Source organism: Phymastichus coffea, unplaced genomic scaffold (assembly GCF_024137745.1).
Source record: "Phymastichus coffea isolate CEN01 unplaced genomic scaffold, Cenicafe_Pcof_1.1 PCOF00004, whole genome shotgun sequence".
In the NCBI taxonomy this organism is placed as follows: Eukaryota; Metazoa; Arthropoda; class Insecta; order Hymenoptera; family Eulophidae; genus Phymastichus; species Phymastichus coffea.
Genome location: NW_026706815.1, coordinates 6,445,111 through 6,459,663, shown reverse-complemented (window position 1 = coordinate 6,459,663; position 14,553 = coordinate 6,445,111). Strand labels below are relative to the sequence as shown.

Below are 14,553 nucleotides of genomic sequence, written 5' to 3'. Positions count from 1 at the left end.
TTTTTATGGGGATAAATATATTATAAAAAAATATAAATTACTATTTGCCTACATTATAATAAAATATATACATATATTTATATGTTTCGTATTATTTATTTAACAAATATCGAATACGTACTTAATTAACTTGAAAAATAAAAAAAATTTCAGTAAAATAGCGTAAATAATATCAAAATAAGTAATATTCAAGTCAAACGCCGAACGCCTGGCTTTTCTATTACTATATATTACTTCCCCTCCGCGGGATCTGTATCTCCCACCACTCGCTTTTTTTGACGCTCGGGCGCATTTTGCCCGATATTCAACGACAAATTTCACCCTTTTAAACTGATTTTAGAGCAAAAGTTCAAATGACAGAGTTGTAGTTTGATTATTGAGCTTTAAAAAACTTTTTTCAAATAATGTATAACTCTAACGGCTGAGCCACAGGGCATTATGCAAGATGTACTAAAAAAAAAGGTTTAATCGTCATTACTGTAGTGCTGAAACTAATAATTATATATAGCTCAGATTTAGCATACATGAAGAAAACAATGCAATCTACAAAATATCATAAGCTAATTCTTTCAACATCACTCTATGTGGAGATATGAATTTTTGAAATGTTACCTTTTTTGATCAATTTTGATGTTTTTTGCAATTATATTGATTATTAGTTACTCGATTGAGATGAGCGATAGCTCATTTTATAGATAATTCTATTATCTATAACTTATTCCATTGAGGTACATACCTAACTTCAATAGTTTTGGTTTTATACGCGAAAAACATGTTTTTGCGAATTTCAAACGGCTGTAAAAAGTTATTAAATGAAAGTTGCGAGTTGGAAACATATACGTTTTCATCTACGCATAGTATTAAACAACTTTGCATAGTCGGTTTGCTGATAGTATTAATGTCACGAAAAAATCTTCATTGATTGGCCTACTTCGGAAGCGAGTGTATGAGCAAAACACGAATAAAAGAGTAGTATAAACGGTTCAAGGATGGTCGCACTTCTGTCGATAGTGATTCTCGTTCCAACCGACCTTCGACGACAAAAACCGCAGATAATATTGAGCGGGTGCGACTTGCAATCGAACAAGATCGTCGTATGACTATGCGAGAGCTAGAAGAAGACCTTGGAATACCAAAAACTATCATTTCAGAAATTTTAACCGAAAATTTAGGAATGAAACGCGTGTGTGCGAAATTCATCTCAAAATTACTCACAGCAGAGCAGAAGAATATTCGCTTAGAAACCGCTCTGGACAATCTGGAAATGGTCAATAATGATGATAATGTGCTTAGAAAAGTTATTACAGGTGATGAATCATGGGTTTATGGTTATGATCCTGAAACAAAACAACAATCTTCACAGTGGAAGCATTCTGAATCGCCAAGACCAAAAAAAGCACGTCAAAGTCGGAGCAATGTTAAGTCAATGTTGATTGTTTTTTTCGATTGTGAAGAAGTTGTACATCATGAATATGCACCAACAAGTCAGACAATTAATAAAGAATACTACGTTCAAATTTTAAAACGTTTGCGTGATGCAGTAAGAAGAAAACGGCCGCACTTTTGGGAAAGTGGTGACTGGCTTCTCCATCACGATAATGCGCCAGCGCATTCATCCAATCTTGTGCAGCAGTTTTTGAGCAAACACAATATCGCATTGCTTCGACAACCTCCATACAGTCCCGACATAGCCCCTTGTGACTTTTGGCTGTTTCCAAAACTAAAAAAACCACTCAAAGGACACCGATTCGATGACAAAACAACGGTTGAAAACAATGCAACGAGTGTACTTAAGGCTATCCCTAAAAGTGAGTTCCAGGACTGTTTTGAAAAGTGGAAACATCGATGGAACCGTGTTATTCAATCAAGTGGGGATTACTTTGAAGGATGCCACCCACCAGATGATAAAGAATAACGCTAGCACGAAAATATAAAGGTAGGCCCGATACTTTCCGGGCAGACCTCATACGTTGATTAACTTTTGTTATAACTACACTTCGAATAGTAGCCTATACTTAATATTTTATGTTGAGTTGTAACAGTATTTTGATTCACGTGCTGATCAACATTTGATTTCTTTAATAAATTTCACAATCTACATAGATGATAAATGGTGCTTTTAATTTAAATCTATGGTTCTTGAATTCAATTATATCTTAATCTTTTTTAGGCATTTGTACACGACATTTATTTATATGCTTACAATTCCTTTCATGTGCATCAAGTTTTTCTGAAGATTTGAAATAGTACAAATATCAATTTGCAATGGTAGTCGATTCAATTAATTGATCCGTTCGCGATTCTGTTACTCGCGCGTTAGTTCGAACGATTAAGAGAGAGAGGGCGCGCGAGCGTTTAAAATAGGCAGTTACGCCTCAGCTGGTTCCGCGATAATACCGCCAAATTATTTTGCACTGTGTTTCACCGTTTACAAAGTTTCTGGGACCATTTTTTACGTGCGAGTGCAACAAGCTCATCGCAGCAGCAAGAAGCAGCAATACAGCTGCAGCAAATTGCGGCTGATTGGAAAGCGAGGCAGCGCAGCTGATTAATTGTAGGAGCATCGGCAGTTGATTTTTTTTCATCAACAATTACGGCTGATCACCGTAATTACACCGCAGGGTAGGTGCACCTCCCTTTATTATTACGTGACAAAATACGTTCGGAAGTATTCTCTCTCTCTCTCTCTCTCTCTCAACGAATATTAATAATTCATTATAAATCCTATTCGCGTGCGTTAGTCTTACGGCCCATAAAAGACTGTAGTTTTTATTAATTAAAGTTAGTTCATTTTATTCGCCGATTACATCATTTCATTTCCTATTAGCTTAAGCGATTCATAAAGGCTTAGGTTTTAATCCGATTTTATCTGGGGGATTAAGCGGATTAGGCATAAAGCCACTCACACCTAAGATTCATCGAGTGTCACAAGTCAAGTGACTTAAGGTGAGTTCAACTCAGTTGGAAAGAAGACACCAAAACGAAATCATCTGACGTAAAGGCGGATACACGTACAACTATACGCGTTTAACGGAGCGGCGGTTAGCTCTACATCGTGGGAGTTTGTGCTTAAATAAATTTTCCATTTTGTTGGATAAGCTCCCCCGTTACAAATTATAAATATATTTTTTATTTTAGTACATGACAAACTGCGTCCTACTAATTTCGAGAGATCTTTTATGTAAGCATAATGATGGTTATTTGAAACTTTTTTATTTTTACAATAATTGTCTTCAATCAATAAAAAATTGACATAGTTTGATTTTTTATTATCTATATGTTAAATAGAACCAATCTTTTTACCTTTTAAATCAAACATTTTAACAGATATCGTACTATTTAATTTTTCAAAATTTTTAATTTAATTTAAAGGAACTAGATATGATATACTATCGAAAATCGGTTTATCTTCATGTAATAAGTAGTGACTTATTCTTTGAAGATGATCTGTATGTGGAGTTTTACATAAAACTGCTAATATTGCCCACACAAAGCAATTATTATCATTATTCTCTATATTTATGCATGCATGTTTATTTTTCAAATTTTTTTGTAATGGTACGTAAGAGCTTCCACTCCGCATTAGATTGAACTTATTAACCCATTAAAGCCTATGCAAAATCTGGATACGATAGCAACGAAGTATCGTAACTGGGCCATCCTTTGCATTATCAAAAAATAAAATATGAGTGTTGTTTCATTTGCCATTTGCAATTGTGTACAAAAAATTATTTAAACAAATTACTAAAAAATTCCTAATTTTAGAAAATTGAATGCAACAGTCGATTCTACGGGAAATATAATGTCAAAAACCTATGTAACATGTTTTTGTCAGAGTCCAATTTTCAGTGTGAAATGAGGATAAACTTCCAACTTTTCAAAGTACTTATTGTTTTGTATGAAATATAGACTTGTGAACCGGTGTCTTGGTTGTATAACAAAAGTGGATAAATATTTTTTATTTTCCGATTCCTTCCGCGTTAAAGATCATATTTAAGTGGTGGACTAGTGGTTGGATACAAAAATTACGGAAACAATTTTTGAAACGGAAATTTTGGATAGAGCTAGTCTGTTTAGGATTTAATAATACGTAGTATATATTGTTTGTTCATTTAAGTAGTAGTAAACGTAGGTTTCATTATTCTACATTGTAACGCAACTAACAATGGTGAGATGAAGACTTAATGATCTCCATGATTTAATTGACGATTCTGACATTGAATAAATTCAACATATCGATGTAGCATTCATTCCTGATGAACATGAAAGTTCAGATGGAGAATCGGATGGTGATCTAGATGAAAATCTATTGTCTCATGACCTTCTTACAAGCACTTACAAACATGTGAAAAGTAACCTACACAAGTACGCAAAAATTGTTGGAGTCTAATTATATTTATAATTGGATAAATAATGCTTTGAATGATATTTCTCTTGATAACAAGTATGATTTCAATATTTCACCTATTTTACCATCATTTCTTACAAATTCTTTAGAATTATACGAAATATTTATTTTTTATTCGGAATCAATGAAAAATCACATTATTGAAGCCATTTCTGAAAATAATTTAGTTGGTTACAATACCAGTTCTCAAACGGTTTTTAAAAGCGTTATCTAAATTAAACAATTGCACGAAATTTTTTATGGTACTACCCCAACCCTTCCCATGAACTTTACAATTTTCTAATTGTAAATTAATACATTCAAGTTTTTCAATGGTATTTTCTAATCGTGAACGCGCTTAAGGGACATAGCTGCGTAAGCGTAGTCCATTAAAGTATGTGAGGATTCTACTCACACAGATGCATTATATGGTGGATGATGGTAACATAAGCATTAACGATCTCTGTAATTGATAAGTGTCAATCCTCATGTACTCTAAAATTTTAAGACAAAGTGACGATGGACACACATAATTACATGTTGTATCATTACTGCTCGATATTCAAATAATACATGCTCAAACGATCACTAAGTATATATTTTATATATAGGTCATAACTGCTATGCACTATAAAAATTATGAAGTGGAGGGCAATTGATAGCGAGGCAAGCGTGAAAGAGAGAGAGAGAGAGAGAGAGAGAGTGTGTGGGTGTGCATGGATCGTAACTGACTTGGTTTACAGCTTTGTTAGTAGAACTATAGGATGATTGTATCTCATTCTATAATACGTATAACTTATATACGCCTGCTATACATATTGGTCCTTCTCTGCGGCTAAGTTCTTATTGCGCCCTCACATGACTAAGTATCCTTGAAGCATATAGTTCTATGTTATTCTTTTTCTGTTTTACTCCCCGCTGAGGTTAAGTGTCAATGGGTTAGAAGTAATTTATGTACGTGCACCCAACTAGAAAAAAAACTTACGCATACGAGTGTAGTTTTAATAGTTTAGTTTTAGATATCACGCTATCCAGCATTCACTATAGAAAGAACACAACCAAGTCCCGTTGGAGCGTGTAGCTCTAAATTTTTTTTGTTTTCCTACGGGCTATGACGAATGTGGATAGTGCTATGAACATTTTTTAGTATCGTGCTATCATACTAACATGCGTAGAGGGACTATGCTTAGAATCTACATACGATTAGCGAATTACTTAGACTTAATAACGAGACATATTTAGTCATTTTCAATAAGAAATAATTGCGTGAGTGCATTTAAGTATTGCGCTACCATTATGAATATTGGGTCTTCTTTAATCTACACATTTTATGTACTTGAGTGTATACTTTATAAGAAATTTCTAATAACTTGGTAGTAAAGGAGGAGGTTTACTGAGTGGGAATAGATATATAAAGTTTATTGTGTAAAAATTTCTATCTCATTTGAATAAGCGTAGCAATCACGGCACATTGAAAACTTTATACGGTAAGACAAAATTCTATGTTCGTTTCAAAATCTGAAATGGAATAAAATAATTTTTTCTTCTTTTCTTTAGAGAATCGGAATGGATATCACCGTTGATATATAAGGATTCAAGTTCAATGATTAGCCAGCTTTTAAATAACTTGCAGTTGTAATTGTCAACGATAATTATGTGGAGTCTTTTCATTTCATTTTTGCACCACCTTGTCTATAGAAAGGTCTTTCGAGTCGTTCAAAAAGAGAGAAATCATAACTCATATCCAACTTCTATGGGAAGTTTTGGAATTCTGGAAACATTCCATACGATGAATATTCGCACATTATACACGACTTGGCTCGTCTAGCAGCTAATAATAACTTCGTTAAAAATTATGTTAAAGGCAAAGAAAAAGTTGAGTGGTTCACCTGAATCACAGATTATATGTTTCACCTGGAGGATATATTTTGCCCTTCCTTTTACTAAACTGGATTCAGAAGACCAACAGTCTGTTTATGTCATCGACCTGGGTGGATAGCAAATTGTGCATTGTAGAATGTAATGGCACTCGAGAAATGTTTAAGAGAGACTGGTCGTCTCTCATTTATGCAATCAAATAGTCATGATTAAGAATTGATTTTTGATAAAATTTCTGACGACAAGTCTTGCAAAGAGCATGTTTATTATAAGTCAGAAAATACTTCGCTAACTTTAACAATCGACAGCGATAATAATATGTCTGTAGACATTATGAAGAACTACATTTAGAAGAATAGTATGATACGGTGGACTAGGGAGTGAGTACAGCTCTATATATGCAGCAATGATGAAGTGAGCTCAGTTTTTTATAATATATTTTACCGAATGTCAATATATTCATTCCATAATAAATATTGAAAAAACATGTAAAAAACATTGTCTTCTTAATAAATATATTTACTCAATGCTTTTCTATTTTTTCTATTACAGTTCTATCATTATGGATGCTATAAATCTTGCAGCGAAAACTCCAAGCTACCTTCTAACTAAGAGAGTTAAGGACTTAGACTCTCAATATTGCTAATCGGAATCAAACAAATCCAAATACAGTGTGGTACTAAAGTTGTCATTAAAGTGAATGGTGAATTTGACATCTTCCCATTCAAGCTCCAATTTTCATCTTCTTATAAATCAACCTTTGTATCAAAAATTGGTTGATAAAATAAACAAGACAAATTTGAAACTACAATATTTTGGTGTCTGCCTCTTATAATTTGTTTAAGAAATGTATTCAACGTTTGACAAAATAAACTTTTTCTAGAAATTATACAAGGTGAGTCATTTCAATCTATGGATCCCCATATCTTAAATTCTATGCATAGTACAGAAAAATAGTTGGGACAAAAATTGCTCAATACCAAGGGGGGTATATTTTGGTGACATTAAATTTGACCTTGAACGTGATAGGTCACGGTCATTTCAAGGTCAATGCTTTTTCAAATAGGAACCCTTACTTTTTATCTCGGATTCGGATTCTGCGTTAAATTCTACATTTAAATCATGTAATATGTGTGCGATCCACATGAGCTCCACCCCACCTCCAGTCGTTTCGAGGTCAATCTTATTTTTCAAATGGAACCCCTCATTTTTTGTTGCAGGTTTGAATTCTACGTGAAATTGTACGTTCACATGACGGGATATTTGTGGAATTCGCATAACCCCCCCCCCCCCCCCCCACCTTACCGCAAAAATCATTTCAAGGTAAACTTTACTTTTTTAATGGAAATACCTTTATTTTCGTCGCAGATTTGAATTCTACGTGAACATGTACATTCAGATGACATGATATATTTGGGCTCCGAATGACCCTCCACCCCACCCTAAAGTATTTTTAAAATCAACGTTACTTTTTTAATGGAAACCTTTATTTCTCATACCGGATTTGGAAAACGCGGAAAATTATTCGTCCGGAATAATATTTAAAGGTTTGTTTTTGTGACCTTCCGAGGGTCAATCCAAGGGCAAAATTTTGAAAGATGGTTAATAATTTTTTCAAGTTCTCTATCGAAGCAGTCGCTGTGAAACTATTTATTTGAAATATGTTAACTTAAGTTTGACACTGTTGACTTCCAAAGTAACTCAAATAAGAAAATATCGACCTACCCCTTGCCCCTTTCCTTTTCTGATCCTCTTCTTTCCACTTCCTCCCTTACTCATCCCTCTCCCTATCCTACCTCTCGTAATTTCCTGCTCCTCTTTTCCTCTCCCTTTCATTTTATGTGATTAGTCATATGAAGCTGCTTAACCGTGTTCGATTTGAAAGGTGAATAAATTGAAAATTATTGGTTTCATCTTAAAGAACATATGATTTAATTAAATTTATTTAATTTGAATTTCAATGCAAAAAAGTGTAGATGTAAATATCTTCTAGTTATGCATTGCAAAATAATAAATTCCGAGGAATGAAAAATTTTCCAGTAATATTGTTAATACGCAGTCATGCATAATACTTTCATAATTGTAAACTAGAAAGTTTCTGATTGGTATTACTTTTTTCCAAAATCTTGTATTCATTATTAAAACTTGAACAGATTATTACATATGTAAGTTAAAGTTCCACGTCCATGAGTTAGTTTGTGGGCACATATTCAATAGAGATGGTAAATTATACGCCTACTTAAATTGTCGATGTTATAATGATTTTAGGGGAATATCATAACAATTATGCCGCTGCATTGAGACTGTACGCTGAACGGTACCAAGACCGAAAACATCCTACTGATATGACAATAAGAAACTTGTCTGAAAGAGCACGTACCGGACAGCTGGTGCACCAACGCCGATATCATTAATACGACGACAATGACGAGTATGGGTTGTTCTAGCAGCTGTTCATCTTGATCCACACATTAGTACCAGTCAGATTGAAAGAGAAACAGAAATACCACAACGTACAGTCTCAAGAATTTTAAGAGTCCATCGCTTTCACGCTTATCACATTACTCTGACGCAAGCTTTGAGACCACATCATTTTTTGGCGCGTGTTAATTTTTGTCAATGGATTTTGTAAATGATAGACAATTATTCTCATTTCTTTCCATATGTACTTTTCTCAAATGAAGCTATATTTCACAGCGATGGACAGCTCAATAGACATAACTATCACTATTGGTCTGACAAAATTCCCTACTGTAATAGAGCTTTAGACCTTCAGAATCGATGGAGTCTAATGGTATGGTGCGGAATAGTAAATGACTATTTGATTGGACCCTATTTTTTGACGAAAACATTGATAGACATACTTACTTAGAATTGCTACGGGACCTCTCGAGACTGGTAGAAGACGTTGACTTAGAAATGCGAGTAAGAATGTGGTTTCAACATGATGATGCTCCAGCGTATTTTGCACTCGTTGTGCATCAGTTTTTGAATGAAAACTACAATGGCAGGTGGATTGGACAACAAGGCCCAGTTGAATGGAGTGCATGCTCTCCAGATCTGACATCGTCTGATTTTTATTAGTGGGAATACTTAAAAAATGTTGTTTATGCTCCTAAAGCCCACGACTATAGACGATATGCGGCACAGAATTCGAATAGATTGTGAAACCGTCCCTCGAGCGATGATACGTAAAATTGTGGATAGTTTTGAAAGACGAATACGACTGTGTGTTAAAAACAACGGAGGAAACTTTAAGCAGTTTATCCGTGGATAATGAAATCAATTGTGGCAAACGTGAGAGGCAAGGGACTAACGATAAACAAGCACCCCGAACATGAGAGTCAATCCTTTAATAACGTTTCTCAATAATCTCTCAATAAACTCTCAATAATACCTCAATAACCCCTCTATAACCTCCCAATATATCTTAGAAAGCTACTTTTACTGCGAATACTTCGTCAGAAAACTTGAAAAAATTATTATCCAACTTTCTAAAATTTTGCCCTTGAATTGGACTTCGTAAGGTCACGAAAATAAACCTTTGAATATTATTCCGGACGAATAATTTCCCCCGTTTTCCAAATTTGATGTGAAAATAGGGGTTTCCAGTAAAAAAGTAAGGTTAACCTTGAAAATACTTTGGGGTGGGGTGGTGGTCATTTGGACCACACACATATTACATGATTTGAACATAGAATTTAAAGCAGAATCCGAATCCGAGATAAAAAGTAAGAGTTCCTATTTAAAAAAACATTGACCTTGGAATGACCTTGATCCATCATGTTCAAGGTCAAATTTAAGGTGACCAAAATATGGTCCACTTGGTATTGAGCAATTTTTGTCTCAACTATTTTTCTGTACTATGCATAAAATTTAAGATATGGGGATCCATAGATTAAAATGGCTCACCCTGTATATCAGCTTATGTTTTTTATTTGGGTGATTCCAGCAGTTTTTTAAAATTGGCTGCGCAGGGAGGTCAGCCGATCTTCTCGGCGATTTTTTCTATGATAGAGTATGTCAAAAGAAGCCTTTTGGCTATCTCAGATTTTCGTTAAAATATATATATGTCCATATATATTTTTTCAAAGTCTGAAAATCTGGCTGTTTTTGGCTATTTTTGAAAAATCGTAGCTCCGCGAGTTTTCAATATTTTTCAACGTGCGACATCTCATTTGATTCGTCTACTTTCATACTTTCAAGAAAAAAATTGTTCATTTACAAAAAGTGACAGCTACAGGGTGTACTCTGAAGATATTCGTACGCTTTTTAGGGTCAATTTGATGCTCATATTCCGAGTACTATAACTTGGTCAATTTTTAATATTTTTGTACCAACCGCGTGTCATTTTTTTTGTCTTTTTAAGACCTTTCATTTAAGATCCAGCGCATCTCAATCGATGCATTAGAACCAGAGATATAGCCGATAAAAGTTGGCCGTTTTTTCAAAAATAGACATTTTCATAAGCGAAAAAAAAACGCATTAAATTTTTTTTCTACTTTGAGGCGCTTTTAGTTAGCTCAAATCGAGTAGAACAGGCTCTGAAAGTTTCACGATATGACCCTTTTTCATTTTCAAATAAAACGATTTCAAAAATTGGCGATTTCGATTTTTTCAAAAAATGGTCATTTTCAAACGGCTATATCTCTAGTTTTAATGCGTCCATTGAGATGCGCCGGGTCTCAAATTACAGGTCTTAAAAAGACAAAAAAAAATGACACGCGGTTGGTTCAAAAATATTGAAAATTGGCCAAGTTACAGTGCTCGGAATATAAGCATCAAATTGACCCTAAAAGCGTACCAATATCGTCAGAGTACACCCGGTAGCTGTCACTTTTTATAAATGGACAATTTTTTTTTTGAAAGTAGAAGAGTTGACGAATCAAATGACTCCCCGCATGTCGAAAAATATGAAAAGTTTTCTGAGATACGAATTTTCCAACGTTTGTTTGTATGCCCTTATTGGATATCCATGTTTTATACTCTATATTAGATGTGTTTGATTTATCGAGAATTCAGGCAGTGATTGTAAATTCATATCTTATTTCAAAGAAGAATCTTGCTGTATAAGGTTCACCACCAGATATGAGCAACCGACCTTTTTAATTAGATTACCATATAACTCAATATACATTGAAAGGCTATGGAAATTAAAGATCTTTTATTTCTTGTACGTTTCAATTTCAATTATTTTTAATATATTACCTTTCCGTACTTCCTCATTTCTGTCAAATATCAATTTCTATTAATATTATTTTGTTATAAATTTTAAATTGAAGATTACATACGGTATAATAAACAAGTGTTTTTTTGAAAAATTCGTATCTCAGAAAACTTTTCATATTTTTCGACATGCGGGGAGTCATTTGATTCGTCAACTCTTCTACTTTCAAAAAAAAAATTGTCCATTTATAAAAAGTGACAGCTACCGGGTGTACTCTGACGATATTGGTACGCTTTTAGGGTCAATTTGATGCTTATATTCCGAGCACTGTAACTTGGCCAATTTTCAATATTTTTGAACCAACCGCGTGTCATTTTTTTTTTGTCTTTTTAAGACCTGTAATTTGAGACCCAGCGCATCTCAATGGACGCATTAAAACTAGAGATATAGCCGTTTGAAAATGACCATTTTTTGAAAAAATCGAAATCGCCAATTTTTGAAATCGTTTTATTTGAAAATGAAAAAGGGTCATATCGTGAAACTTTCAGAGCCTGTTCTACTCGATTTGAGCTAACTAAAAGCGCCTCAATAAAACGATTTCAAAAATTGGCGATTTCGATTTTTTCAAAAAATGGTCATTTTCAAACGGCTATATCTCTAGTTTTAATGCATCCATTGAGATGCGCCGGGTCTTATTAAATTACAGGTCTTAAAAAGACAAAAAAAAATGACATGCGGTTGGTTCAAAAATATTAAAAATTGACCAAGTTACAGTACTCGGAATATGAGCATCAAATTTACCCTAAAAAGCGTACGAATATCGTCAGAGTACACCCGGTAGCTGTCACTTTTTATAAATGAACAATTTTTTTCTTGAAAATATAAAAGTAGACGAATCAAATGAGACGTCGCACGTTGTAAAATATTGAAAACTCGCGGAGCTACGATTTTTCAAAAATAGCCAAAAACAGGCAGATTTTCAGACTTTGAAAAAATATATATGGACATATATATATTTTAACGAAAATCTGAGATAGCCAAAAGGCTCTTTTGACATACTCTATCATAGAAAAAATCGCCGAGAAGATCGGCTGACCCCCGCGCAGCCAATTTTAAAAAACTGCTGGAATCACCCATTTATATTTATAAAAATATCTCACTTATATAAGTTATTCATTATAAAGCACCACATATTTTCTTTTCAATCATTCTCCTTGTCTCTTCATTGTACAATCACACTCTTATTTTTATAATGCATGGGACCTGCATGTCAATACACAAGAGTCCGTAACAAGCGATGTCATCCAAGCAGATCAATCGTCGATAAACATCTGCTGATAAAGCAACATGGGGCTCACAGATCGGTAACGTGGAGATTGAAAACGTCACCGACTGTAGGTAAGGAAAGAATCAATTCACATAGTAAGGGGCTTAGGATCCCTTTAGCCTCTACTATTAATACATATTACCAAAAACGTTATCTTAGCTTACAATGGAAAATCGTGAAAATATTTGAAGAATAAGGTAGATCATTAAATAATAAAGTATCGATACGACAAACTAAAGAGGTTATGTGATATTCGACCAACAGAAACTCTCGAAATAACAGAAAATTCGAATGATATTTGCACTACTTAAACTACATAGTTCATGGAATCCTTTAGAGTTACTGCAGCTAAATTATGGAATGACCTATTTTGTGTAGTAAAACATGTCTTTCACATGAATTTATTCAGTCACTATCTACAATGTTCGTACATTACAAGTATACGAGGGTGGTCCGATAAGTACTTAGCCTCACCGCCCGATGGCGCCACTCTCGCAAAAGAAATATTCTATCACATAGTACAACCTTCTTGATGGTTACTGTCAAGATTTCAGCTGGATCGGAGTTGTAGTTTATTTTTGAGAGCGTGTGAAAACAAGTGTGTCCGTTGATTTTTGAAAAATGGAAAAAGAGCAGTATCGGTCGGTGATTCGATTCTTGTTTTTGGAAGGGAAATCGCACAGCGAAATCAAAAAGCGCTTGAATGCTATGTACGGTGACTCTTCTCCTTCGATGGCGACCGTCAAAAATTGGTTTAACGAGTTTCAACGTGGTCGGACGTCGATTTTGAAGAGCCACGTCTAGGTGCTCCGAAAACGGCAACCACGGAGGATAACGTCACAGAAATTCACGATCTCGTATTGGCAGATCGACGATTGAAGGTGTGCGAGATAGCTAAGATCGTAAGCATCTCAAAAAACCGCGTGGGTCATGTCCTGCATGAAATTTTGGGCATGAGAAAGCTGTCGGCGCGATGGGTGCCGCGTTTGCTCACACCGGACAACAAGCGCAACCGTGAGACAACTTCATCGCAATGTCTGACGCTGTTTAAACGCAATCCGAAGGAGTTTCTGCTTTGTTTCGTGACAGTTGACGAAACATGGATCCACTGGTATACACCAGAGACCAAAGAACAGTCGAAGCAGTGGACTTTACCCGGCGAAAGTGCTCCGAAAAAGGTGAAGACTGCCCCATCGGCCGGAAAGGTGATGGCCACCGTTTTCTGGGATTCACAAGGTGTGATCTACATCGACTACCTGGAGAGGGGCAAAACGGTCACAGGGCTGTACTATGCTGAATTATTGGGCCGATTCGAAGTCGAATTGCAGAAAAAACGGCCCCATTTGGCGAAGAAAAAAGTGCTCTTCCACCATGACAACTCACCAGCTCACACCTTCGCCGTCGCCATGGCCAAATTGGTCGAATTAGGCTACAAACTGCTGCCCCATCCACCGTATTCTCCAGATTTAGCCCCGTGCGACTTCTTTTTGTTTTCAAACTTGAAAAAGTCACTCGCCGGGAAGAAATTTGAGTCGAATGAGGAGGTAATCGCTGCCACGAAAGCCTACTTTTCAGACCTCGAGGAAACGTATTTTTCAGACGGGTTAAAGAAGTTTGAGCATCGCTGGGCCAAGTGTATCGAACTAAAAGGAGACTATGTTGAAAAATAAAACGCCACTTTTCCAAAATTTTCGTTTTTCTTTTGTAGGCTAAGTACTTATCGGACCACCCTCGTACTTGATTTCATATAAAATAATAATTTACTAATGTATTGTATGAACTAACTAATACACA

At 35.1% G+C, this 14,553-nt stretch overlaps 1 protein-coding gene across 1 annotated transcript in view; it reads right to left on the bottom strand.

The window, feature by feature from the left end:
- Nucleotides 1-14,553, bottom strand: part of LOC131666809 (proteasome subunit alpha type-3) — a 161,043-nt gene that overhangs the window by 41,040 nt on the left and 105,450 nt on the right. The window lies entirely within an intron of this gene.